Source organism: Ambystoma mexicanum, chromosome 2q, assembly GCF_040938575.1.
Source record: "Ambystoma mexicanum isolate Mex_15411 chromosome 2q, UKY_AmexF1_1, whole genome shotgun sequence".
Lineage (NCBI taxonomy): Eukaryota > Metazoa > Chordata > Amphibia > Caudata > Ambystomatidae > Ambystoma > Ambystoma mexicanum.
Window position 1 is genome coordinate 1,467,591,201 of NC_090924.1, and position 27,594 is coordinate 1,467,618,794.

At 49.6% G+C, this 27,594-nt stretch overlaps 1 protein-coding gene across 1 annotated transcript in view; it reads right to left on the reverse strand.

Annotated features, from left to right (window-relative positions):
- Window positions 1-27,594, reverse strand: part of LOC138570275 (zinc finger protein 271-like) — a 382,424-nt gene that overhangs the window by 194,191 nt on the left and 160,639 nt on the right. The gene's annotated exons all lie outside the window — the stretch shown is intronic.

Sequence of the window (27,594 nt, forward strand, 5' to 3'; positions counted from 1 at the left end):
CGTGTATGTATAAATAAACAGGGTGTTCCCGGCGGTGGCAGAGCCACCGGGGAGCCCGCACTACCAAAACTGTGTCTGCGTACTTGTGTTTGGGGAGTGGGGGGCTTACGGGGTGTTTGTCACATTGCGACCGCTCACAGTGTCGACGAGCTTGCATAACACCCGTATGTGCGCGTATGATCGTACGTGAAGCACACTCCATGAAACATGCTGCAGAGAGGGGACTAATCCACGCGGTCGGCGGCCATCTTTGACAAAAGGCCCTGGGAGGTTGCGGCTTCGTTTGATGCGACGGTGAGCCATGCAGGCATAATTTTTGGATATTCCTATGGCAGATAGTCACAGGATGCACAGATTGTGTTTTTTGCAAGTGAATATTTTGCATTTTCACTGTTTTTCTCTGAGTATTGTGTGTGGAGCCAGGGAAGGCCTGCTGTTTGTGTGCACACCCTGCTCAATTTCTGGGACCTCTGAACTGCCTGGCATCTGCCCTGCCATACTGAGGGACAATGTGACTGTGGGGATCCCTGGTTCTAAAGGCTGGTGGCCACATCTGTTGCCTGTTCATCATCAAAGGCCTGCCTAGGCCCAACTGTGAAGGAGGTGTGGTGGTGAGTTGCGGCCCTTGTTATTCCATTACATCAAGGGTGCCTGTCCGCTCGCCATCATGGACCCCGCCAAAGCTGCGGCCGCAGGCCAACAACAAGCTGCTCCTGCTGTGGCCCAACAGCCACCGCCTGTGTTACCGCCAAGACCACTACTGAAACCGCCTAGAGCCCTGCAGCCACTACCTGAGTTTGATATCTCAGGCACACCATCAAGCCTTGGGCCAAGGTGGAAGATGTGGATGGACAGGTTAGAAATGTACTTTAGAGCCACCATGGAGACTAGTGATGACAGCAAGGTGGCCACCCTTTTGTACTGTGCTGGCCCGGCGGTACATGAGGTGTTCCTGTCCCTCCAACCTGTGAATGGTTCATATGTGGCGGCAAAGGATGCTCTCCACAATCATTTTCTACCCATGGCAAATGCTGATTACGAAAGTTTCCTCATGGGCGCGGCCTGCCAAAAAAGCCGATGAGACACTTGACATATTTTATTGGAGACTGCGCAGGCTGGCGGTCCCCTGTGCCTGGAATGACCCTGATACAATCATAAGGAATCTGCTCATCCATGGGTGTGTTTCTGGCAAGTTGCGCCGCCAGATCCTGAGGGAACCCAGCATCACTCTTCCTTGTATCCTGGAACTGGGGAGGTGCCATGAAGTCTCTGAATTACGGGTGACACACATGGAGGCAGGAGTGCACCCCAACAAGGTGGAGGATGTCTGCGCCATTGGCAGGGGTAGAGGGTTGAGGCACCCAGCAGGCAACCAAGGATTAAGGGGGCAGTCGTCAGCCAACTCTTGCCTAAAGTGCGGGTACGACCTCCCACATCCTGCAGAGTGCCCTGCCAGTGGAAAAACATGTGGCCGCTGTGGAGGGGCTTATCACTATGCCTGCATGTTCAAGGCTGTGGCACCGACAATCGTCCCAAGAGGGCCGGTCAGGGCGGGTTTCTTCCGCCAACAGTGTTCGTCAAATGTGGCACAGGTGGACCAAGGGGACGATGGAAATGGTCCGGAAGGTGAGGAAGAGGAAGAAGAAGAAGAAAATGTATTCTTCGTGTCTAGCGTGGGTGTCCTGCGTTCCAACTCCAAGCGACAGCCCAGATGTAATGTACTGGTGAATGAGGACTCTGTACCCATGTTCGTGGACACTGGCGCATCTGTCAACGTAATGGCCAGGGAACGCTATGACACTATGCAATCCCCACCTTGCCTATCCATACCATAGGCGTGCATTTTCACATTCGGGGAGGGGACAACCAATCCCGCTGGACGGGGCCTTCATTGCAGATGTGAAGTATGGGGGAGCCAAATTCCGGGCCAGATTCTACGTTACACCAGGGAGTAACAACACCTTACTGTGTTGTGCTGCAGCAGAGGCTCTATGCATCGTGACCTTTGCATACTCAGTGTACGTAGACGACATCCAGGTACTGTTGAACAAACACTCACCTCTATTTGTGGGCATAGGACAGATGGCTGGTGAGCCGGTCTGGCTACACATTGACGATTCCATCCAGCCAGTGGCGCTAAAACATCGACAAGTGCCCTTCCACCTCAGAGACCTGGTGGATCAGGAACTGGATAACCTCGTCAAGCTTGACATCATCGACAAGGTGGGGGGTCCCACGCCATGGGTATCCCTGCTTGTGATTTCCCGGAAACCCAAACAGCCTGAATCTGTGAGAATCTGTGTGGACATGCGCCTGCCCAACAAGGCGATCAAGCGGGAGAGACACCTCACCCCCACAATTGATGACATTATAACAGAACTACAGGGTGCCAGGTTCTTTTCCAAGCTGGACCTCAGGGCCGGGTACCATCAGGTGGCGCTCCACCCCGAGTCACGTTACATCACCACCTTTAATACTCACCGGGGGCTGTACAGATATAAAGGGCTCAGCTTTGGGGTATCATCAGCAACGGAGGTCTTCCAAAACATCATTAGAGGGGCCCTCACACACCTGGAAGGGGTGCTCGACATCAGTGTGAATGATAGAACGCCTGCATTCCTTGGGACTCACATTGCACAGAGACAAGTGCAAATTTCTGAAGACCACCATAGAGTTCTTCGGCTTTGTCTTCAAGGCGGATGGGGTGTCCCCTGATCCGCACAAAGTGAGAGACATTAAGGAAGCCAGGCCATCAGAGAACGTGGCTGAAGTGAGGAGCTTCCTGGACATGGTACCCGTACTGTGGCCGATTCATTCGGAACCTGGCTTCCCGATCGGAGCCTTTGCGGACACTGACAAGGAAGGACGTCACCTGCAGTGGGGGCCACTGGAACAAGCAGCCTTGGATGACATCAAGGGAGCTCTCACTGCCGAGGACACCATGGCGTTCTTTGACCCGGCATTATAAACGGAGATCATCGTGGATGCCAGTCCCTATGGCCTCAGAGCAGTCTTCACTCAAGTGGGGGCCGACCAGGAAATCCGCCCGATAGCGTTCGCCAGCAAAGCGCTATCGGACACTGAACAGCGATATTCGCAAATTGAGTGGGAGGCGCTGGCTGTGCTGTGGGGCTGTAGACACTTCCGATTGTATGTCCTAGGAAGGCCAGTGACGGTGGTCACGGATCATAAGCCCCTCCTTCCTATCCTAGCGGGCTCGTCTTCCAAACCCCCAGTCAGGATAGAACGTTGGCTGTTGGCGCTCCTGGAATACGGGGTGTCGCTGGTATACCGCCCGGGTATCAACAACACGGCGGACTATCTGTCCAGGCACCCGAGAGGGGGCGATCAGCCATCCACATGCGCAGAGGAAGCGGATGAATATATCCAGTTGGTGGTTGAAGTGGCCACGCCTAATTCAGTGCAGGTAGAATACTGGAACGGGCTTCGCAGGCTGATGAGTTTGAGATCCTGAAGCCGGCCATGGAACACTGGGCCTGGAGGACGGTGATGGAGTCCCTGGCTCGGAGAACACAGGAGGCAAAGGTAGCCCTGGAGCAGCGCTGTCGGGTCAGCGAGGAACTAACATTCTCAGACTCGGGACTGCTGCTGAGAGGGGACAGAATAGTAATCCCACTAGCCAAGGTGCCACAAATTATCGCCCTGGCACACCAAGGGCACCAATGCGTGCCCAAGATGAAGGCCCGACTACGGCAGACAGTGTGGTTCCTGGAGTTAGAAAGAAGAGTGGAGGAATTCATGGCCTCCTGTGTGTGGTGCCAGGCAGCCTCACCGGGGCAGCGCGAGCCAACCATCGAAACCATGCCCAAAGGGACAAGTTCGTGGGAGGTGGTCCACGCAGACTTTGGGTCCACGACCAGGGGCACACACTTCTTGGTGGTGGTCGATGAGTGGTTCCGATATCCTGAGGTGGAGTTTGTGGAGTTGGTGGCGTTTGAAAGAGTGGTGGTGGTGCTGGAGAAAATATTCGCCACCCATGCACTGCCAAAGGTGCTTTGTTCCGATAATGGTGCCCCGTTCCAGGGTGAGAGCTCCGCCGACCTCATGAAAGGTTATGGCATCCACCACAGAAAGGTTACTCCGCTGTGGGCCCGAGCAAACGGAGAAGTGGAGCGGATGATTTGCACGCTGAATAAGGTCTTAAGGATTGCACAGGGCAAAGGCGAGTGCCTACAGAGGGCACTGTATGTATTCCTGCGGGGTACAGGGCCACCCCGCACTCCTCCACGGGGGTGGGCCAGCGGCGACAAAGATGGAGAACGCCCAGAGAGGTTTAAGAACACCGAGACTGACCCCAGGGGATGAAGTACTGGTGAGAAATCGTCATCCTCAGGGCAAGCTCCCCTCACCTATGAGCCGGCCCCGTTGGACGTGGTCACGGTGAAGGGGTCAATGGTAACCGTGTCAGACGGAACGGCATCTGTCACCAGGAATGCCAGCTTCTTTAAGAGACTGGGGGAGCCCAGGGCAGAGACTATGGCAGACATCGACCTGGAGGACGTGCCGGACGAAGGAGGTGGACCAGCAGCCCAAATGGAGTCCCCGACCCGTGAAGGGCCGGGCGATGGGACACCAACCAGAGAGACAGGCAGGAGGTACCCCCTGTGGACAGGGCAAGGGAAACCTGCCCGTCTTACGGACTATGTCATGGACTAAGTGAAGGTTGTGATGTTGATAAGATCCTGGAACCTTTGGGATATGATGCCACCGGGGACCCAGGGTGGTAACATTAAAGGGGTTTGTGTAATTTGTGTGTGGTGATGTTCAGTAGTTAAATCTTCCTTTTAGTCGTGTTGTTGTTATGAAAAAGGAGGAGTGTGGCGTTGGCCCTTTAAGGGCGCGCACGCGACTGAGTGACGTCTCACTCGGTTGCGTGCATGTATAAACAGGGCTTTCCTGGCGGTGGCAGAGCCACCGGGGAGCCTGCACTATCAACACTGTGTCTGCATACTTGTGTTCGGGGAGTTGGGGGCTCACGGGGCGTTGGTCACACAGCGACTGCTAACATTAATCACCACCTATGCATCAAAACCCCACATGTTCATATATACATCCTGAAAACCTTCACTCCCTCTCGTTTCCCCGAGACCCTTCACCAGAGAATGTTCACCGGGATGCCTCTGAATCACTCAGACATTCCTGGCACTGCATCTGCGAATAGAAGCAACATGGTGAGAACCATAGAACCTCCTCACCCTTTCAGCGCCCAGTTCTTCCTTATACGATGCATCACTGTTAGGCAGAATCCTGTGCAGTGCCCTTAGGGACCACTACACACAATTAAGACTCCAGGTGGCAATACAAGTTTTACCTTTGGTACAAGCCTGTACTACTATGTCAGAGTGGTAGCATTGGCGGAGCAGCCAGGCTTATCTCAAGAATATATGAGCAGTAGCAGAGATTACACCAAGGACCACAATTACTGTGACTCAAGCAAACACTGACTCAAGGTTTCAGGTAGAAAAATATAAGTACATTTATTTTTAAACCATTTGTTGTAAACACAACACTTCTATTAAATTTAAAACCACACGAAAAATATACTACAACTAACCAATTCACTTTGTACAGTAAGTCTCAAGGTAAGTACCCTGTGTTTGAAGGGACCGGTGTTACGAACAAAACATGTTACCACGAATACGATTGCAATCACTTTTTGACAGTTCGGTCTACTAATTAAATGCGTATCCGTGACATGAAATGCTACCGGGGCAAAAACACACTTAGCACCTGAGATACCCAGAGGGAGTTGGAGGCAAAAATCACAGGCAATATTTTGGTTAGGCAGACAGAATCGAGAAACACTCAGCGACAGGAGTTTAAGAGTCAAAGGGCCGGAGCCAGGGTCAAGCGACGCTGGGGACCTGTTGTTGGAGATCACACAGTCAGACAGTTCACGATTCAACGTAGCCAAGAGTACTTGGATATTGTCAATTCGAAGCAAAAGTTCTAAGAAGGAGGGAAGACAAGGGCAAGCCTTGAAGAGGAAGAAAAGGGGTTCACCCTGTTTCCTCAAGCAGAACACACTACCTTATTCCAATGGTGCAGCTGCTGCCCTGGCAGTTGTTCCTGTTGGTTTCCGCAGACCCACAGTTACTGGACCTTCGAGGTGAAGGAGGACATCGGAAGGGGGTCTGCACCACGCAAGGATGAAGCCAGCAGCAGCTACGTGAATAAAAGGTGTGCTCCTTAAAAACAGGAGAGGCTCTTCAGATGGCTATCCGGACCACTACAGCAGTGTGCAGAGGTTTCGACCAAGGAAGAGGATTCCCTGGCTGTGGAAGATGAGCTGGTTATCCCCACCAGGCTCAATGGAAGAAGACTCCGGACTGGATCTTCTCTAGTCGTAGAAGGGTAGATAGCTCAGGACTGCAGCAGGGCTTCACCGGGACGGGGTAGTTGCAGCAGTTGTTGTTCTCTCCGCTTCTCTTCGGTTCCTTATAGTTCCAGTGGTGACTCCGACTCCTAGCCCAAGAGACCTGCCTTTTATGCACAAAACCCCCGTTCACACAGCCTGGCTGTCAATCACCCAGCACAGGGGTTGTCCAGCCTGGACAACCACCTCAGACAATCATGGCAAAGTGCTACTTGGGTTTCCTAGGATACCCTATGCAGGGGGTGACTACACCCCTCCCTCACATTCAGCCCACGTAGACACCCAGGCGCCTGGTGGAGGGCTTCTTGGCAGAAGCCCGCCAAAAAACGGTGAACAAAGAAGGCGAACCTAGTTTGCCATGCAAAGTAAAACACAAGAAGGACTTTAACAAAAAGAAATGGCGAATAAACCCAACCGGAGCCAAAAGAAAGACAATTTGGTCAAGCGGGTTTATGTTCGAGGCTAATATAATAGCCTAAAACAATACCACGTTTATCTAATATAATCGCAGTAGAAAAGTTAGGGTAGATACCACTGCCACCAGCTAAGCCTAAATGTTAAAAGGGCGAAACAGTGCTTTAGGAGGTACAGATAAAAAGGGACACAAAGTAACCCTTTCCAGTACTCCATGGAAGATGGGGTTTACTGGATCTCTGGTAGATTGACTAAGTAAAGTTAATGGCAACTTTACCCTTTTCTGGGGGACTGTAGTCAGCCTCAGAAATGGAGTCGGTGGGAAGTCTCAAAGACAGCCCTGTGCCACTGCACTGAAGGTGCTGTGTGACAAACAAAAGAAGGGGGCTACTGAAGTGGTGTACTCCAGAGTTCACAATCATAAAAACAGAGAAATACACATGGAAAAACACAGGTAAGAGTGGGGGAAAAGCTCACACTCTTATCAAGTGGAAAAAAAAATAAACTCCAGAAGTCCAGCAAAGCTGCTGGGGGACTCACTAGGTGAGGGAAATTAGCCATCAATGAGAATTCTCCCTAACAATCTCCAACCCCATTATAGCCCTTTGTACTTCCCCAGGTACCATGCCTTCCCAATGAACTCCCTACAATATGAGTGTGATCCCCAACTGGCACGTCTTCCCCCGAGGGCCACATGCTTGCAGTACCCCCAAAGAACCATTTCCGCCATCAGTTTCCCCCCTCCTCTGCCTGCAATATTGCCCTGCACCTGGCAACCCTCATATTTACTAGCTTCTCTCTACCTTATGACACTGACCCCTCACCCTCCACCCAGAGCACCCCCACACTCTCTATTCCCCTAAGCTACTCCACCTTATGATATATGGACATGACTCTACTGCAAAAAACTCCTCACTTCCCATGCCACCCTCTTTATTGACCAACACTAATTCTGATCCCTGGCAGCCCCCTCTACCCCTGTACTGCATGCCTCTGGGCCTATGTCCATACACGACTCACAAACTCGCCAACTTCCTGCACAGCCTGTCCTGTAACCTGCCATCCCTCCCTTCGTCCAGAACCCTTCCCTTTGCTGACCTTCCTCAACACCCCAGCCTTGTTTCATACCTGTCCATATCTTTGCCTTATTGGTCCAAAAACACCCCATGACCTGTATCGAAGTAGCATTCAATTCTGACAATTTCTCCCTTGTCGTTACCCTGGTAGATTCACCAGAACATCTACCAGCAACCTCATTCCACTTCTATTCCATGTATACAAATTCATCCATCACTTAAACCTGTAGCTCTGTTTGCTCTCTTACGCACCGACACTAACCTAGCCACCAGAAGTTTACCGTACCCATCCACACCCGCACCAGCCCACAGCTTACTGTAGAAGCTCCCTATATGTAAGGCATGCCCTTCCTGTGCCTGGGGAATATCTGCCCCTCCCTCAAGCCATTACTCGTACACTACCACAGTCTTACCCCACAAGGCCCACCTTGGAGCCACTTAAAAACCACACATAACATATCCCCATCCCTCACCTGTTTCCCCACACCCGCTTTCTCGTACCGCAGTATGTCACCTATTTCCTGAATGGAAGGAGCCCTGTACACTGTGCACTCACTGAACCCTTTACCTCCACTGACAGGGACACCCTTCTTGCTACTTGTGCACCATTCTCCACCCATCAGCTCCCGGTGCCTCACCCCAACCACAAGCTGCACAGGTACTCCCTTGGCCGCCTTCCGACCCAATTATGCCATTGCCCCCCGGTGCCCTCTCTTGCAATGCTCCAACAAATGGCTGAACCCCCATTGCAGCAGGGGCTGTCTGTGCACCCTCTGTCCATGCACTTTAATTTGCACTCCCAGTAGTACCTCTGCATCCCTCCTGTTTTTCCATTGCACAATAGAACATCTAACCTTCAGGAAATCACTGAAAACTGGGCTCTTGCCAACCTAAAACTTTAACCTAAGAGAGACCTGCAACCACAATACGGAGAGGTACTCATTGAATTATCCAGTTAACAAAAACAGAGCGAGACCAGCGAAAGGAAAACAAATATCACTCAACGCTGCATAAGGAATTCTAGACAACATCTGCATAAGGACCTCTCCATTCTACCTCTAACCCTACAGAAAATCTCCAGATTCCTGCAAACACACCACAACATTATCAAATACAACACCCACACACGACTACCACAACAAATACTCATTCAATCAAATTCCAACCCTACACCACAGACACACAAAACAACATATACATGTTCACACATGTAATGAATAGTGGCTTTTCCTCTACTCACACACATAACACACTGCTGACTCCCTGCGTCAGCATAGTGGGAGACTGGCGTCGGCCTGAGCGCACGCTTAGTGCCAGAGGAATGGCTGGTCAGACCGTTAACATGCAGCGAGATGTGCTGCCAGCATGGAGAGAGAACAAAACTCTTCAGCTTCAGGTAAAAGGCCTCAGCCTCCCTCACCATTGAATAGCAGCACAGCTGAAATCGCAATGGTAGAATTCTTACCTCCCACAGGAACATGATGAAATTAAATAAAAGCTTGGTTAACAGAGCAAGAGGAACACAGAGAAGCATACCTACCAATAACCCAAGCATCACAAACCACATAGTAAGGTTAATTGGAACTCTTATTTGAATCAAGCGATTGTCAAACTGGCCAATGAGGAGATCAACAACACTTGGAGGCCTATGATGTAAGCACTGCTTCCACCAATGGGGAAGCCATACAGTTCAGCGAATAAGGAGTTAGCTAGTGGAGAAGGGACTGTATAAAGAGAGATACAGATTAGTTTCAAATGATCTTAGCTAGGGACTGGTTCCCTGTCTCGCTGGTTTGGGGGAAACGGTGGAGAGGAAGTCAGAAGCAGCAGGAGGAAGGCTGCATTGTGCCCAGTGGCTACCATGCTGTGCTGAAGAGGGAAACATGAGGGGGCCTAGCCTAACCCAAAGGAGGAGAAGAGGCCAGTACACCTCGGTCCAGGATCCTAATGGGGCTGGAAGCAATTCACCCTTGGTAGTTTATGGAATGGGATATGCAACCTAAAATTCCCTAGTGAAGAAAGTACAGTGGGCAGCCTGACTACTCCTACAGGAGAAAAGTTGAGAAGGCATGAGCCCAGTTTGAAGGGGTCGCGCCAACGACTCAGACTGTTGCTCTGAGTTCAAGATACCCCAAAAGAGGGGGAGAGAGTGAAGATACTGAAGAGACGGGAAAAAGAGTGAATATACCCCGTGGGTTGGATACGAGAGTGAAGAGACCCCAAGCGAGACACAAGAGTGTGAAGACACCCTAGAGCAGGGATAAAAGAGAAAAACAGGAGAGGAATACTCAAGAGTGGAGAGAAAGAGAGCGTGAATTCATAGGAGAAAACCCCAGAGTCTGGTAAACAAGTGCAAACAGCACCCAGAGATGGAAGAAAGAAAGACTGAAATAACCAAGCATGACTGAAGTCAACCATCAATTTGTGTGTTAGCTTTTCTATGGAAGTAGTAGGCTAGGATGCTAGGACCCACCAACCCATCCCACCTAGAAGCAAACTCAACACATAGTGACCTGTTTTTCCGAACTGAAACTATCAACAGAACAGCAAACTCTCTTTTGCACCCTCCCCGCTGATTCCTCAGCGTTTAAAGCTTAGATGTAATCATCATTGCTTATTCAGTTCCAGGGTTCCTCACAGGGATAAAGGATCACTCCAAAACGGCAAAGGAGGAGCTTGGCAAGGGGCTTGCTGTGTCCTCTCTTTGCTCCCAGTGGGCCTCCATTAAGACCCTCGAAGGGAATCAGGAGGACCGATTGGAGGAAGATTCCCTGGTGGGGAAGTTCCTTACAGGTCTTGTTTTTTCCCGCCCCAGTTCATATAAGGGTCTTTTTTCGTGGGATCTGCCTCTTGTACTGAAATTTGTAAAGGGTCCTCTGAACCTATTGGGGAGATTGACTTAAGGCGCCTCAAGCTCAAGACAGCGTTCCTGATAGCTGTTACTTTGCCTCATAGGTTGGGGGAGGTGTGGTGCTTTATTGTGTAACCCTCAGTTGCTGTGGGTGCTTCCAGATGCTATTGTCTTACACTGTGATCCCAAATTTCTTCCAGAAGAGTTGTCAAAGTTTCACGCGTTTCATGATCTGGTTGGCTCTGCTTTTTTCAGAATCCTCAAAGCACTCTATTGATGTCCGTAGGGCGGTACTTGAGAACCTCTCTAGAATTTAGTATTTTAGACAGACAGTCATCTGGTGACTTCTGGGCGAGTGAGGACTGATAGGAAGGCCTCTGTTGTTTCCATCAGCCGTTGGATCTGGACTGTCATTACCATGGTGTATGTGTCAGTGGGATTACACGTCCCGGAACATGTCCTGGGTTGTTCGACAAGGGGGTGGCTGCTTCCTGGGCAGACGCTCCGTGGGTTTCTCTGTAGGAGATCTGCTGGGCGGCTAACTGGGCTGATCAGAGCTGTTTATCAGACACTAGAGACTTAGCGTGCATAACCCCAGTGAAGGCTCTCTTGGGTTGGGGCTCTTGTCTGACAGGATAGGCTGAAATTTTCTGGGGAAATAAAGTGGTGTTGCAGTACTTTTGTCTGTGTGTGTGTGTCATTGGGAGCTCTCCATATTGTCTATGCTTTGCTTTTCCTCAGAGGTAAGTACTGGGATGAAAAAGAGGGACCTGGAGGTTATGGCCTGATTACTTACCGGTACACTTCATTACTCCTAGTCCTACTCTTTTTCATCACAGTACTGACGACCGGCCAGCCTCTCCCTCCCTGAGAGAGGGAAGGTCCCATGATCCGGCTTAGGAAATTGGTAACTGGGGCTTGTGGGTAAGTAGGAGTAATTACACCTCAAAAGAAAAAGAACGTGAAAAGGGGTTCCTGGAGGCGAGGAGGGGTCTCAGAGGTAAGTAGTGTGACGAGGAAGAGTAGGACTGGGAGTAATGAAGATTGCCAGTAAGTAATTAGAGCAATGACATTGTTCCATTGTTCCTTTACATGGTATTACCTCCACGTCCACTCTTCCTCGTCCCAGTACTTACTTCATGAGGCACCTGCCTCCGACACAGGACCTTCTTCTATTTCTTTAAATCTCTATAACTCCTCCCCCACATCCATGTCACTCAGTTTTAATTTTTCCTGCCTCCGGCAGGTTGGACTTTTTCTTCCCGGTGCGGGGCACCAGGGAGCACCGATTGCTGGCCCCCTGGGGGGGGCTGTGTGGCGGGGCCCTCGGCTCCCTCAGGTTCGGCGCTGCTCCTGGGCCCACTGCGGGGCTTGAGGTCACAGTTGAGCTGAATTGCCTCGCTCGGTTCTTTGCTGGGCTCCAGACCGCAGCGTGAGCATTGTGTCCCGGGTCCTGCACGGCCCCGGGAAGGTAAGGAGAGGGGAGGACTGGGCTTGATGTTTTTCCCCTCTCCTCCTGTTTTGGCCGTCTTGATTCGACTTGGCAGTATGGGCTAGCCTTCCCTTTTGTTGTGAGGCCTCTCTGCTTCTTGTCGTGGGGTGACAGTGGCAGAGAGTCTTTGGGAGTGCGGGGGCTCTGTTCTGTCGCAGGCATGTCACATACCACCTGCTCCTCAGACACACGGCCCACGATGCACTGGATGTTAGCTGCATTATCTGGGGGAAGGTAAGGAGAGGGGAGGACTGTGCTTGATATTTTTCCCCTCTCCTGCTGGTGTGGCCATCTTGACTCCTTCAACATGCCGTTTTCCTCGTGCCTTGTGTGCACATCTTTATTGGAAATGATGGCAAGCACTTGGCAGTATGGGCTAAGCCTTTCCTTTTGTTGTGAGGCCTCTCTGCTTCTTGTCGTGGGGTGACTATGACAGAGTATTTGAAAGTGCGGGGGCTCTGTTCTGTCGCAGGCATGTCACATACCACCCACTCCTCAGAGACACACGGCCCAGGATGCACCGGATGTTAGCTGCATTATCTGGGGGAAGGTAAGGAGAGGGGAGGACTGTGCTTGATGTTTTCCCCTCTCTTGCTGGTATGGCCATCTTGACTCCTTCGAAAGGCCGTTACCTCGTGCTCTGTGTACACATCTTTATTGGAAATGATGGCAAGCACTTGGCAGTATGGGCTAGCCTTCCCTTTTTGTTGTGAGGCCTCTCTGCTTCTTGTCGTGGGGTGTCTGTGACAGAGTATTTGCAAGTGTGGGGGCTCTGTACTGTCACAGGCATGTCACATACCACCCGCTCCTCAGACACACACAGCCCAGATGCACCGGATGTTGGTTGCATTCCTTGCGTGCTGCCTGTGAATACGGCGAAGATTTGAACATGGCTGCAAGCGTCCGGAAGGGTACCGGCCTGGCATAGTCTACACTTCGGGTTCGAGTATCAGCGGTGCTGACTCGGTCCTTCAACCTTCCTAGACCGACGCATTGGAACGATCTAGAGCATGGGGCTACCAGCTACTGGATACAGGGCTCAAGCCACCTCTCAGTCATGTGGCGTGTTAGTGGTGTGTTTGGGTCTGTGCTAGCTATGGACGCAGACTCCTTGTCCTGTCCTCTTCCTCTAAACTGCGCGAGGGAAAGTCAAAGGAGTTGATTTGCTTTTCCCTTGTCCGGCATGGGATTATGGAAAATGCATCATGGAAGTAACGGCCATGCAGGGGGTTCCCAGTGTCTCTTCTTTTAGGGCCTAGGTCCTCCGGTGCCGACGTGTTGCTTTCACGCCTCTTCTCAGACTTGTGGGATGTGATAGGGCACATGGTGGCACATGTCTGCGCTTAGAGGGGTTCTCAGAGCCCCTGGTGGAGGGGGATGTCACTTCAGTGGGTTTTCCAGTATAGGCATACCTCAGGTAGGGGGTTGCCTTTGATGTCGGCTATCCGGGATGGATTGCTTTGCCCCGCTTTGTGACAGTACTCTGCCCTTTTGACGCCAGCCTGGTGGCTCCTCTGTCAGCTGAGGGGGCCATAGTCTGCTGGACTTCTGGGCTGTCCAGTATCTTCCTTTTGATAGGTCAGATCTTTTTGTGGGCTGACAAGCATGCTGTTATATTTTGGCGCAGGCCTGTTTCAACGTCCTGTGATTTCCCTCTGGTGCAAGTGCAGTCACTGGCGGTTTTCCCTGGCTCCTCGTCTCTATCTTCTCGGAGGTGTATGGGACCGGTGGGGTTCGGCTTCCTGGGTAATGGGCTCCTTCTGGAGGGGGCATCAGTTGCCGTTCCTGTCTCCTCCTGTCCAGGTTTGCATGGTTAGGACTTTGGTACCCAGCTCACAGTCCAAGTAGTTGGCCATGGGATCCGTTCTCTCCGAACGGTTGTTGTGGGTTACCGTCTTGCCCGTTCCTCTCCCTGTTCAGGGTCAAGTTTTCTACTTGCAGGTGTTCCTGGTCCCTATGCCTTCTAGGATGTGTCACCTGCTTATGGGTCTCAAGACCCTGCACTGCTTGTCCGGACGTCTGGGGAGAGCGTACTCTGGATGTTGTGCAGGGGGGGCGCTTGCTGGCTGTTCTGGGCTGGGTTCTCAGAAGGCAGTATGTCTCGGCTCGCCTGTTGCTGAAGTTACAGGGCACGTGGCGTCTTGCATGTTTTCCAGTTCCTTGAGCCCGTCTTCGGTTACGTCTCCTGGTGTCTTATACTCTCTCCCACTGGCTCCCGACATCTCAGCTTTCGTAGTTTTGTTTTCAGTGTCCCCAGCGCTGCGAGTGTCCCTGCTATGGTGGCGGGGGGTTTCAGGTCTACAGGCTGAGGTGTGCTTGATCCTTCCTCCTGTGGCCTCTCCTACTACCAACACCAGCAGAAAGGGTCTACATTGGGGGTCCTCTCAGCTCAAGGGTTGTGAGATCTGGGGAGAGCCGGCGATCATCCAATTGGCAAGAGTTGTGCCATTGTCCAAGCTCTGGTGTACTTCGAGGAGTTGCTGGACGGTCGGCGGTTTTTGGTCTGATCGACAATACGACGGCCTTGGCATATGTCAACTGCAAAAGGGGTTCCGGCCACTCCTTGAATGCTCTGGCAGCGCTGATAGGCACCTGGGAGGACTCTCATCTGGTGTCTCTGGTGGCCTCACGTATCAGAAGGGTGGACAATGTTCAAGCAGATCTTCTCAGACGCCGGTTTTCACTCCTCTGCGAACTGGTCCTGTTGGCCCAGGTCTTTGCGGTGACCTGTGTCAGATTAGGGTCCCTGGTTCTAGACCTGTTTGCATCCCCGGTCTCAGCAGAAGTTCCCCTCTTCTGCTCTAGGTTTCAGGCTGAGGGGATTGGGGGATGGACGCCCTCTCTGTACAGTGGCCTTGGGGTTTTCCTTTATGCCTTTCCGCCTATTCCCCTTCTACCCCGGGTGGTTTGGCGCATCAGAGTGTCCAGGGTGACTGTGTTGTTGTTAGCTCCGTTCTGGTCCCGCCGGAGTTGGCTCCCCTCTCTGTTGGAGCTTCGGTCCTAGGAACCTTGGCTGGTTCCGAGGTGGCCGTGTCCCCTTCAAGGGGATCTGCGGTTGGAATTCCACCAGATGCAATGGGCGGTGTGGCTATTGCTCAGTCTAGGTTGATATCTCAGGGGTTCTCAGATCCTGTAGTTGGGTCCAAATGGATGCTCTTAGACCCTCCACTCTGAAGGTATTAGGAAGACTCTGGGGCCATTTCCGAGACTGGTATGGGCGGTCTGGGATCCCTCCCCTGCGTTCTGGCCTCTGCTATCCTTCAGTTCCTCCAGGAGGGGTTTTGACAGGGGCCTGGCAGTTTTTCCAGGCTTCGCTCTCAGTGGACCTCCATGAAATTACTTTTGGGCGACTCTGACGGTCACTTGGATGGGGAGGTGTTGGTGGGGAAATTGATCCAGGGTTTTTCTTCTTCCCGTCCTTGTGCTGATAAAGGGCTTTCCTCTTGGGATCTCCCTCTTGTATTACGGTTCCTTCACAGGCCTCCTTTTGAGCCCATTTCCGAGATTGATATCAAACATCTTACACTGAAATCTGCTTTTCTTATTGCCCTCACTTCTGCCCGTAGGCTTGGGGAGATTGGGGCTCTCTTATGTCACGCTCCTTTCCTGAGGGTGCTGCCAGACTCGGTGGTGCCTGGGTGTGGTCCGATGTTTCTCCCTTCAGTTGTCTCTCGGTTTTCACACCTCTCAGGGTCTGGTTCTCCCTGACTTCTTTCATGATCCAAGAACGCCTGAGGAGGTGGCTCGGCTTAACATTGATGTCCGACGGGACGCGTTGGAGTATTTGGCTTGGTTTGCTTTTTCCACCAATCTGATAGTCTTCTGATTGCTTGTGGTCCGGCTGGGGCTGGGCATAACGCATCTGTGGTTTCCATTTTCCGGTGGTTCCGGGTTGTGATCTCTAGGGTCTATGTGGCTTCTGGCCTGCCTGTGCCTGCACACAATCAGGGGCGGTCTGCCAGGGGTTTGGCGGCTTCCTGGGCCGATGCAAGGAGGGTTTTTCTCTGCAAGAGATTTGTATGGCTGCCGCCTTGGCTGGTCTAGGCATTTTCATCAACCGCTATGGGTTGAGTTTCTCCCACTCGGGGGTTGGTTCCTTCGTGGTTGGAGTTTTGTCTGTGGGGATGTGATTTAAGAGTTATTGTGGGTGTGTTTTGCTGCACTGCTTTTGGCTCTGTGTCTCATTGGGACCTTTTCCCCGTTGCTGCTTTGGTATACCTCATGAAGTAAGTACTGGGACGAGGAAGAGTGGACGTGGAGGTAATGCTCTGATTACTTACCGGTAATCTTCATTACTCCTAGTCCTACTCTTCCTCGTCACAGTACTGACGACCCTCCTCACCCTCCCTCCGGGGAAGGTCCCATGCTCCGGCTTGGTAATATGAAACTGAGTGACATGGATGTGGGGGAGGAGTTATAGAGATTTAAAGAAATAGAAGCAGGTCCTGTGTCGGAGGCAGGTGCCTCATGAAGTAAGTACTGTGACGAGGAAGAGTAGGACTAGGAGTAATGAAGATTACCGGTAAATAATCAGAGCATTCCCGCATCTCTACTTAGCTAGTGATTTCTCATTTCCTGGAATCACTAATGTCCTCAGTTTGGGGGAAGGAACTGTGAGTTATTCCCCATTCTGTTTCCTGGGGATTGCCTATTTTCTACACCCACCAATCCCAGATGCGTTAGCTCCCATTGTTTTGACCTTCTGCACACCTCTATTATTCCTCATTTTTGGTGCCTTCCCTTTGCCCTGTTTCTGCAGCTGCTTGGTTCACATAGAGGGGCAGTGCTGGGAATTGCTCAGGTGAGACCCTCTGGCATCTCAGCCCCTTTGGGGAGATCCGAGCTATAGTGATATATCCATCAAAAGGGGGAGTTACTGCTGATATGAGGACGGCATTACCCATGGCTGGTGCGGGTGGCACAGGGCCCCCTTTCCATGTGAAGGCAAACGTGCCCTTTAAGGGGGTGTGCTAGTCTCATCTATCCTAGTGTAATGTGCCCCCCATGGCAATATTAGTAAAGCCCAGAGAGGGGCTTTGCGGCAGTCTTGCATGGAGATCCCAGCAGGGGGCCCAGCGTGGGGCCCCAGAGGGTAAACCCGAGCCCCCAGCTAGATGCATGCCAGGCGTGGATTTTCTTATTTGTATTTCTAGGGCTTGTTGGTTGCTCCCCCTTATAAGTGCTGAACTGCAGATGCCAGAATGCAAAGGAAAGCAAGGATGGGCGCCATTTCATATTTGTGGGGATGGAAAATGCATCATAACCAGGTCAGGTCAGGTCAGCAACACGAGAGGAGCCATCTGCAGGGACCCCAATATCTAACAGCGCCTCCTGGGATTGTACATGTGCGTACATGCCAAGGGGCCAGTTCTAGTAGCCAGCTGCTTGCCCACTCCTTATTGTGTATGTGTTATGGTACTTCTACTTCTGCCATTATTATGAATAGAAGACAGGCAGTCCCAGAACAGGACTGAGCAATAACACGTTCCCATTGAATGCATCACTTTGGGCTAAACTCCACAAACACACCCAGACTCAACCTTAAGTGGAAAAGGTTGCTTTAATGTGAAAGGCCACAGCATAAACATATTTGTGCACGCCTCCTTGGCCTTATAGACTAACCAAACCATTAACCCATCTAGGTAAATACAATTCTTACCCCTCCCCATTCCCTCTCTTCAAATATTTCGCCCCCCTTCAACTCCGCAACATCTTTCCCAAATGTATCCATGTCCTCTCCCTGAGCCATCCCCCGCCCTTCTATTCTACCTCTTCCCCTTTCCTGTAACCCCGGGTTAGCCTGTCCATCCAAACAGCACTAACCACCCTCTTCACTGCGATAATAAACCTTTAGCTTCAACCACCATCAATTAACCGTCTGTGTTCCCAGCACCCAGAAAACCCCTTCCAGAGATGTTCTCTATGCTCCACCCAATACCACCTCCCTGTTAAACACCATCCGTTCCCCACTCTCCTGACACCCAGGCACATGGCACCCCATCCTCCTTTGATACCGAGGCGACCGCCAACTTCCCCGCCAACTTCCCTGAAAGTTAAATTCATTGTACCAAATAACTATATGCCATGTCACCTATGCCCTCAAACAACTCCACAAAATGATCTCCATCCCTTATTTCCAGTCCTGGCTGTACCCCTATCCCACCTTTCAGCATGCCTGCCCCTCTAACAACTCGCACCACGTCCTCCTTTTCTTGATATTATTATTATTATATTTTCATCTTTATTGAGGGCCATCCCTTGTCAGGTTCCAGTTTTTGATCCCGCAGAGGCTGAAGATGATCCACCAAGCCCCTCTGAATCGTTTACTCAACAAGTCTAAGTAACCTTTGCTGAGCCGCCCGGGGTAAAGGGGAAGTGGAAAACATAATGAATGACAGGACATTGCTTGTGACTCTCTCTGTTCTTCAGTCGAAACGCAGTAGAGCTGAAAACCAAATGCAAGAGGTTATTAACTTTTTCCTTACCTGTTTCTGTCCCTTCTCCTCCTGAATTAACAGATTACCTGTCTGCCTCCTCTATGAGCTTGGAGGCATTACCGAAACCTCTTACAATTCTTCTTAGTGCTGACAGTAGTTAAATCTCCGGTACTCACTCCTAAGAAGGACTTGGCAAGGGGAATTATTGGACGTCTCTCTTGAGCCTTCACTCTGACTTATTTTGACTGCATCTAGCTTTTCCAAGTTCAACTACTTCTTACTTTATTTACTTCTTCAAGTAAGCGTATCTGACCGGTTAACTAGTTGATTCTCTGTGTATTTATTTCCTGACTTATTAAGTAATGTTATCCCTAGTATGTTTCTTTACTTGACCGTGAGTTACTCTGCTGTCTTCAAATCTGCTTCTGTTAACACTCTGCTTTACTTACTTTGTGACAAATGTTCTCTGTACTGCTACGCTCTTCTGTTATTTAAAGAATTTGTTTATTTTCTGTCTTCGGTGCTGCCACGCATTCTGCCTTTTTCTTAGCTTTGATGTTCCTGCGCTGCTGCGCTCTCATAAATGTCCTTTCTCGCCTGTCTCCGGTTACAGTGCACAGCGCTGCCGCGCTCTCATTGAATTCTTTTCTTGCTCGCCTTCTATTACGTTGCACTGCACAGCCGCACTCTCTTTGAATTCTTTTCTTGCTCGCCTTCCATTACGTTGCACTGCGCAGCCGCACTCTCTTTGAATTATTTTCTTGCTCGCCTTCTATTATGGTGCACTGCGCAGCCGCGCTCTCATTGAATTATTTTCTTGCTCGCCTACAGTTACGCTGCACAACACTACTCCGCTCTCATAGAATGATTTTCTTGCTCGCCTTCTATTACAGTGCACTGCGCAGCTGCGCTCTCATTGAATTATTTTCTTGCTCGCCTACAGTTACGCTGCACAACACTACTCCGCTCTCATTGAATTATTTTCTTGCTCGCCTTCTATTACGGTGCACTGCGCAGCCGCGCTCTCATTGAATTATTTTCTTGCTCGCCTACAGTTACGCTGCACAACACTACTCCGCTCTCATTGAATTATTTTCTTGCTCGCCTTCTATTACGGTGCACTGCGCAGCCGCGCTCTCATTGAATTATTTTCTTGCTCGCCTACAGTTACGTTGCACAACACTACTCCGCTCTCATTGAATTATTTTCTTGCTCGCCTTCTATTACGTTGCACTGCGCAGCCGCACTCTCTTTGAATTCTTTTCTTGTTCGCCTTCTATTACGTTGCACTGCGCAGCCGCACTCTCTTTGAATTCTTTTCTTGTTCGCCTTCTATTACGGTGCACTGCGCAGCCGCACTCTCATTGAATTATTTTCTTGCTCGCCCTACAGTTACGCTGCACAACACTACTCTGCTCTCATTGAATTATTTTCTTTCTCGCCTTCTATTACGGTGCACTGCGCAGCCGCGCTCTCATTGAATTATTTTCTTGCTCGCCTACAGTTACGCTGCACAACACTACTCCGCTATCATTGAAATATTTTCTTGCTCTCTTCTATTACGGTGCACTGCGCAGCCGTGCTCTCATTGAATTATTTTCTTGCTCGCCTTCTATTACATTGCACTGTGCAACAGCGCCCTGGTGGATAGCATTCCTCGCATTGCCTAGGACACCGAAGCGCAACGTCCTCTAAACCGCTTCCGGCCTCGCTCACTGCACGAGTGCAATGTGATATGGCAAGGGTAAAAATAACGGGTTTTTGTGCTCACTACCTTCTGAGTTACCTGCTGCCTCTACTGATTTATATTCAAGTTTACATCAAAAACTCTGTAAAACTTTGTTACAGTTCTGGTAAATCATTTACATTGACCTCACAAGGCTTATAGACATATCCTGAAGTAAAGTTCACTTAAATAGGACTAATTAACTAAATACACTTAGCTTAGTGGCTGATGAAGGTTTTAACTTGAAGATTGGATTCCTTCTTTTGGTTTCTTCTCCAGTTTCTTTCTGTAATTCAGCTTTAATTTGATTACATCAGGAGCTCAAGTTAGCTGTGACCTGCTCTGTGCTCATCTTGGATGAAAGGCAGTTTAGAATTCTACTAAACATTCCAAGGTTCCTTTCTTGAGCCTACACCCAATCAGAAACTAGGGCAGTTTCCTCCATCTTGGCAAGGGGTAACTCCAGTCTCCTGGTGGAAGTTCAATTAAGGAATACATAGTAGGCTCAAAACACTCACGCTCACTGCAATACAATTTTTCCTTACTTCAAATGGGGAAAACACCACAGACCTAGTGCACCACCTTTCCCTTCCTGGAATACTTTCCCCGCAGGACCCTGACACTGACAATTCCCCAATCTTAGTTAGGCCTGTACCCAAGCCTCAAGTGCCATGTCCCTCTGCTCGCTATAATCCCCTTACATTCCTCTTAATCACCACCTATACACCAGAACCCCACATGTTCATATCTACATCCCGCAATGTACTCAAAATCTTCACTCCCTCTCGTTTCCCTGAGACCCTTCACCAGAGAATGTTCACCCGGGTGCCTCTGAATCACTCGGACCTTCCCGGCACCGCATCTGCGAATAGAAACAAAATGGTGAGAACCATAGAAGCCCCCTTCAGCCCCACTTCTATTCCATTCATAAAACTGCAGCCATCACTTAAACCTGTAAATCTGTTTGCTCTCTTACACACTGACACTAACCTAGCCACCAGACATCTAGTGTACCCATCCACACCCGCACCAGCCCAGAGCTCACCCCAGATGCTTCTCATACATAAGGCATGCCCTTCCTGTGCCAGGGGTTATCTACCCCACCCGAGCCCTTAATCGTACAATACCACAGTCTTACCCAACAAGGCCCCCCTTTGAGCCAGTTAAAAAACACACATTCCATCTCCCCATCCCTCACCTGTTTCCCAAACACAATTTCTCATACCACAGTACGCCACCCATTCCCCTGGATGGGAAGGAGCCCTGTACACTGTGAGAAACCAGAGAGTGTTCTCACTCATATTCCCCCTGGATCCTCTTCTCAGGTGGCCAGGGAAAGGTCATCACTCTTGGACACTGGCCCCGGGAGTGGATAAGTGAGGAAGGATCATCTGGATGGAGGGTCTTTTTGTGGACTGGGCGTGGGGTGCCCTTGCGAGAGACATGGTATCTCCCTTTCCTACCAACAACCAACCTGACTGTTAGGGAGAATTCTCTGTTTAGGCTGAATTTCCTAACCTAGTGAGTCCCCCAGCAGCTTTGCTGGATTTTTGGGGTTTATTTTTTTCTCCTGCCAAGAGTGAGACTCTTTTACCCTCACTCTTGGACATGATTTGAGTGTGTTTCTTTGAATCTAGATGTCTGTAATGGGCGATGGGGTCTTTTACTCCATAGGGCTTCATGTGTTTTTGTGATGTGTGTTACACAGCACCCTCAGTGCAGTGACACAGGGGTGTCATAGTGACCCCTCAGTATAGACTCCATACCCTGGGACTGACTACTGTCTCCCAGGGCATGCAAAGTCACCATTGACTTTACTAGTCTTAAATTCTGAACAGAACCAGTACAAACCATCATATTGTGGACGTACTGGCTGGGGCAATTCAATTGCCCCAGGGTCTGTTAGTCGAGGGGGCACGTCTCCGTCCCCCCTGATCGAGTTTTGGCTGGTGGCAGTGGATACTACTTTTTATATTCGACCGCAAATATTTTCCTATGGGATTTCCCATTGTTTTAGGCTACTATCTTTATTTAATTATTTACGGTAGCCTCAAACATACCGCCGGTTTATTTAATTAATATTAATTCTCCGGTTGGTATTTTTTGCCAAAACTTGATTCTAAAATGCCGTTTGTGTTCTCTTCTGTGACTCCAACCCAAGTCGAGCCCTTTGTTCCACTTTTTGGAGGGCTTCTCCACAGAAGCCCTCCAAAGTGGTGCCACTCTGTCTGGGGTACTTAGGAGGGGTGGAGGGAAATTTAGGCACCCTGGACTGAGTTGCCTAGGCAACTCAAGTCGCACTCCATCCTGATTGGCCCAAGTGGTGAGCCGGCCGGCTCACCACTTAGCATGTTTGAGTGACAGCTAGGCTGAGTGAATGGGGGTTTGCTGCATAAAAGCAGGGCTTTGGGGACTGGAACTGCAGAAGTCGCCACAGGACCTAAGAATCCGACGAGGGAGAAGCTGAGCCGACCTGCCACGACACCACCACCGGTGGAGCCCTGCTGGACTGCCTCACCACTTTTCCCAACGACAGAGGAGATCTCCCGCCGGAGAGTCTTCTTCCTTTGACTGGTGGGGATAACCAGTTTCACCGTCTTTTCGCTTTCCCGACGTACCTCGTGGCCGCCTTGCCCGTGCCAAGCACCCCGGCAACCGGGATACCACGTTTTACCACGACCGCGAAACTAAGGTACCACCTTTAACCGGAAAACTCTGCGGCTGGTTTCTGCCCTGGTAGTGCAACGACCTTCATCTTTCCTCTAAGTCGAGATCTTCTCTTCCCCTGGACGCCGACGCAACTTGCACCCACTACCTGGAACAACTGCCACCGCTGGAGGATCCTTCCCACTTAAGGTACCGTGTCCCGCCTGGCTTCCCTTGCTACCGACTGTACGGGGTAGATTTAGCCCCGGCTGTCGAACCTGGGTTAGCCTGGGACACCCTGGCTAAACTTTCCTAAGCCTCTCTAAAACTCTTTTTGAACCCTCTGCAAGACTTTCTAAGCCTAGTGTAACTGTGTGATCTTGGGCGCATTTGTGCTCTGCTCTCTCTAAGAGTGGGCCCAGCCTTTGGACTTTGGCTCACCAGTGGCTTTTGCTCTTCTGCCTTGCTAATAGTGTTCCTGAATCTTAGAGTGGTGTACCTTTCCATATTCTGTATTTTTCCCTCCCTTTCTCACAAACTTATTGGAGTGCAATCTAGTTAAGCGCTCACCTCTGTATGAAAATAAGTGGTGTTTTACTGTGATTTATCTGATAAGGAAAAAGGGGTGTATATATCACAATAGTAACTGTGTTTAGAATATTTTACAATAAGAGTGCTGGAGTGTTTCAAACTGTGTGTTTTTAAATAAATAATTATATACTTGGATACCAAAGCTCTGGTCAGTGTTTGCTTGTATTATTGTATCTGAGTGCCTATTGTGTATACTTTGCATACTGCCTAACTCTTCTTGAGGGAAGTCTGACTGCTCAGCCACAGCTACCAGGTAAATCTGGGTGATGCGGACTGCTACCAAGTGGGTTTACTGCCAACACCTGTAGTCTTAAATCTTTTGCAGTGTTCCCTAAGGGAACTGCACAGGTTTCTGCCTAACACTGACCCTACCCCAACCCTTATAGGTTATTGTAAACCTGTTCTCCTCACTTTGCCTCATGTGACAGTACTGTGACGAGAAAGAGGAGACTAGGAGGAATGAACACATTGCACATTCTTACCACTTAGGTACTACGATGAGGATGCTGCTTCTCGAGCATTGGGAAGGTCAGGCCTGTCTTCCTAAATGTGGTCAGGTAGATCTAATTGACCAGGCACACCTACAGTCTGTTAGAAGGCTGCAGGTACATAAACTGAGAGACTGGGAACACTGTAGTGAGAAGCAGGGAGGCCGGCGTGGCAGAGACCTGCAGGGGACCCGCTCTACGAGGAGGCAGCCATCGTGGGACTGGAAGCTGAACCAGGACGACAGCAGACCAGGATTACAGAGGACGTTGTCCGCTTTCACTGGGGAAGGGAGCTTTGAGACTGAAAGCCGCTTCATGTTGTCTTGAGAGAGAGGTCTCAATGCTGCTTATTATTATTTGGAACTGTGTTGCATGAGACTTGGGGAAAGGAACCCCAAGCACTATCTTGAACTATGTAGCTTGGAACTCGAGAGTGGTAATCTTGAGACTTTTGTGGGTCTATCTTGAACCAAACTTAGAGATGAACTTGGCTTCTTTGGTTATTAACATCCCCACACATTGTTATTCTAAAATGATGAGGGCAAGTATAGGATGTAGACACAGACAGACTTTCAAGTGGGATTATTTGACTCATACTTTCTTTAGTTTTATTACAATTGCGAAATCACACCTTAGCATAGGGCAAATTAGGCCTTTAACCATCCTGACATTTGATTTAATAAAGTGTTTTAGTTAGAAATATGTCTGTTGTCTGTGCCTTGCTTCATGATGCCTTATAAACAGCCATGCACTCACTCAATCCTTTACCTCCACCTACAGGGACACCCTTTTTGCTACTGGTCCACCATTTCCCACCAGTCTGGTCCAGATGGCTCACCCCGACCACAATCTGCACGGGTACTCCCTTGGCCGCCTTCCAACCCAATTATGCCATTGCCGCCCGTGCCCTCCCATGTGATGCTCCAACAGACCACTGCGCCCGCAATGCACCAGGGGTTGTCTGTGCCCCCTCTGTCCATACAGTTTAATTTACACTACCAGCGCCCTCACGTAGTACTTCTGCATCCTTCCTCTTTCCCATTGCTACCCACGCACTACTCCGCTGTGATTCTTCAGCAGAATGCTGTACCCCCCCAATGCACCAGTGGCAGGCTGTGTCCTCTGCCCATGCACTTTAACTTGCACTCCCAGCCACGTCCCGTAGCTCTAGGCATCGCACCTCTATACACGTTGTCTGCCTGTGCGCTGTTCGCACTAAACCTGAACTTTCACACCCCACCAATGCCCCTCTTACCAATGGGGTGCCACCTCTCTTGCCAAACACCTGACGTGTCATCCCACACATTTTCTGCATCTGTCCCATCCAAACTCAAGCACACCTTCCCTCATTAAAGATCAGGGCACCCTCAAAGTTTTCCTTTTGTTTTTGTTGGTGCTTTTGCCCAAACCAATGTATTATCTGTGGTATCACACCCTTCCTCCCCATGGCCTTTCTGCCTCTTCAACACTTTCCTAGTGCCCTGGCTTCTTCTTTCACTAGCCCATTCTGTTGACCAATTTTGCCCGTCAATGGGTAGACCATTACATCGCTTGTCCTCTTCCACTTCCTCCTGTATCAGCCCGTTCATTGACCAAATTTGTACCCCCTGCAAGGTACTCCGTTAAACCGCTTGTCCTCCTCAGTTTTCCCTTGCACCTGCGCTCTCCTCCTTCACATCTCCCTCCGTACAACCAAGTTGGCCCCCTCATTCCCTGTATTGTCCTTTTCGTCCCTCTTCTTTGACATTCCCCCTTCAGGTAATGATCACAGCTGCAACCACCCCTGCCCATCTCACCTACCTGGGCAACTCTGCGAAGCTCCCTTTAAAAAAATATATATATATTACCCTATTCACACCAGCCACCCAATGCTAATCCCTGGTGCCAAACTACCACCCGTGGAATGCTCCTCCCACTGAACGCCCACTTTGTACAATGGACTTTGGATTGTGGACAAAGCAACCTGCTTTCCTCTCCACTGTTATCTTTCTTCATTCGAGGCTGCAAGCAGGTTTAAATTCTGCTTCTGATGTACCCTTTGAATAAAAGTATGCCTCTGTTGTTCGTTATCTCCTTAAAGACAACTCTTGAAAATATGAAAACAATTTTAAAAAAGAAGCCCAATCATTGTTTCAAGCTCTTCCTTTAAAAGGTGCCCAAAGCTATTGGCCGTGTTGGCCATTTAATTCTGTGGAACTCTTTCCACTATACCAACATGCTGCAGATTGCAAATATGTAATGTTTGATAGAGGTCTTATTATGTTTAGCTTTAACATATGCCATAAAGGATCTATTGATCCTAATGTTATCTCAGATGTTCTGCAAAGATATAAAGGATCTACTGATCCTAATGTTATCTCAGATCCTCTGCAAAGACGTAAATGATCTACTGATCCTGATGTTATCTCAGATCTTCTGCAAAGACTTAAAGGATTTACTGATCCTGATGTTATCTCAGATCTTCTGCAAAGACTCAAAGTATCTACTGATCCTGATGTTATCTCAGATCTTCTGCAAAGATGTAAAGGATCTACTGATCCTGATGTTATCTCAGATCTTCTGCAAAGATGTAAAGGATCTACTGATCCTAATGTTATCTCAGATCTTCTGCAAAGACTCAAAGGATCTACTGATCCTGATGTTATCTCAGATCTTCTGCAAAGATGTAAAGGATCTACTGATCCTGATGTTATCTCAGATCTTCTGCAAAGATGTAAAGGATCTACTGATCCTAATGTTATCTCAGATCCTCTGCAAAGACGTAAATGATCTACTGATCCTGATGTTATCTCAGATCTTCTGCAAAGACTTAAATGATCTACTGATCCTGATGTTATCTCCGATCTTCTGCAAAGACTTAAAGGATTTACTGATCCTGATGTTATCTCAGATCTTCTGCAAAGATGTAAATGATCTACTGATCCTGTTGTTATCTCAGATCTTCTGCAAAGACATAAAGGATCTACTGATCCTGATGTTATCTCAGATCTTCTGCAAAGATGAGAAAGGATCTACTGATCCTGATGTTATCTCAGATCTTCAGCAAAGACTCAAAGGATCTACTGATCCTGATCTTATCTCTGATCTTCTGCAAAGACGTAAAGGATCTGATCCTGATGTTATCAGATCTTCTGCAAAGACGAGAAAGGGTCTACTGATCCTGATGTTATCTCTGATCTTCTGCAAAGACTTAAAGGATCTACTGATACTGATGTTATCTCAGATCCTCTGCAAAGATGTAAATGATCTACTGATCCTGATGTTATCTCAGAACTTCTGCAAAGACGTAAAAGATCTACTGATCCTGATGTTATCTCAGATCTTCTGCAAAGACTTAAAGGATCTACTGATCCTGATGTTATCTCAGATCTACTGCAAAACCTTAAAGGACCTACTGATCCTGATGTTAACTCAGATCTTCTGCAAATACTCAAAGGATCTTCTGATCCTGATGTTATCAGATCTTCTGCAAAGAC